Raw genomic sequence first — 1,437 nt, 5'->3', positions numbered from 1 at the left:
AGTTAGAATCCTGAAAGCTTGCCACACATTCCAGAACTAATGTCGGACTAGTAAAAGAATTATGTTTGGTCAATTAAGCAAAGCAAATTTTCTAAATACTTGAAAGTAACTCTGAACAAAATCAAATACAACATATTATAATTCAAAAGGTTTTAATAAGATTCAAATGAAATATAGAACCAGTTAGATTAGAACACAGTCTGGGGGTCAGAACACAGGACCCTTAGAGCCAGCTTGTGTCTGGGGGTCAAAGCATAGGAAAATCAGAACCAGCGAGAACAGCCTGGGACTCAGAACACAGGAGAAGACCCAACTGGATTATAACATCAGCCTGTCATACTCTACAACAAGGCCTACTCTACATTCCAGCCCTGAAGGTTACAGGGAAAGATGAGAAGGTGCTCTTTCCGTGTGGTTGCCCCAGGTCGTCTTCCTGGTGTATTTCCTTGGCATGATGGCTTTTCTACAATGTGTATGACATTGAAATAAAACATATGTTATGTAATATTACATTAAAATATGTTTCAGACTAAACTTAACTTGTGCCTCATGGTGGGGGAAAGTGAGACAGTGAGACAGCATTTGGCTAACTTTCCCCCACCACCACACTTTGAGAAAAAACTACCTCTCTCAGCAATTCAGGCTAATCTTCAGTTATCATCATCACATGGTTTCATATGTTGGTAGTTCATCAACATGTATGATAGAAGTTTTTCTACGTGAATACATTTGCTTTGGCACAACAGTTGATTAAGTTGACAGCAAGAAAATGTACTTTTACATGCAAAATACCTATTTTGGTGAAGAAAACATGCTTACAACATCACCATGAGGTCCTCTCTTTCAGGGCCATGGGGAAATGAGAGGGGCTTGAAAAAATATATCTCACATGACCACAAATGTTTTCCGTTGCCTAGATACAGGGGGTGGCTCACATTACCCGATGCCTCAGATTCCCCTGTTCTCCCCTATATTTTTATTTGAAAATAATGAAGCACAAAAAAGATAATGCTAAAAAATTATAATAAAAATATATATAAACTTATTTGGATATGAAAAAAAAACACTGGTCAGAATCCACAGCCTGTAACTGCTGCTCTTGATTGTCGGTTTCCACAGAAATCCGTAGCGACTCACCAAACAAAAGTAATTGATGTTAGTTCTTTAGAATGAGGAGGAGTTGGCAAAGTCTGTGTGTGTGTGTGTGTGTGTGTGTGTGTGTGTGTGTGTGTGTGTGTGTGTGTGTGTGTGTGTGTGTGTGTGTGTGTGTTACTTTTACTGAACCAAGAAAATCTCAATCTTAAATATGAATTTCTAAAGAACTTACATCAACTAACACGGTCAAGTGAGTTCTTCAGAAAGGGGAGGAGCTGTCTTAGCCGTTGGGTCAAACTGAACCAAATCTTTTTCCTCTCACTGAGGGAGTGACTCTGTGTT

This window comes from Ammodytes marinus (assembly GCF_949987685.1).
Source record: "Ammodytes marinus genome assembly, chromosome: 25".
NCBI classification, from domain to species: Eukaryota; Metazoa; Chordata; class Actinopteri; order Uranoscopiformes; family Ammodytidae; genus Ammodytes; species Ammodytes marinus.
This window is presented reverse-complemented; position numbering follows the sequence as displayed.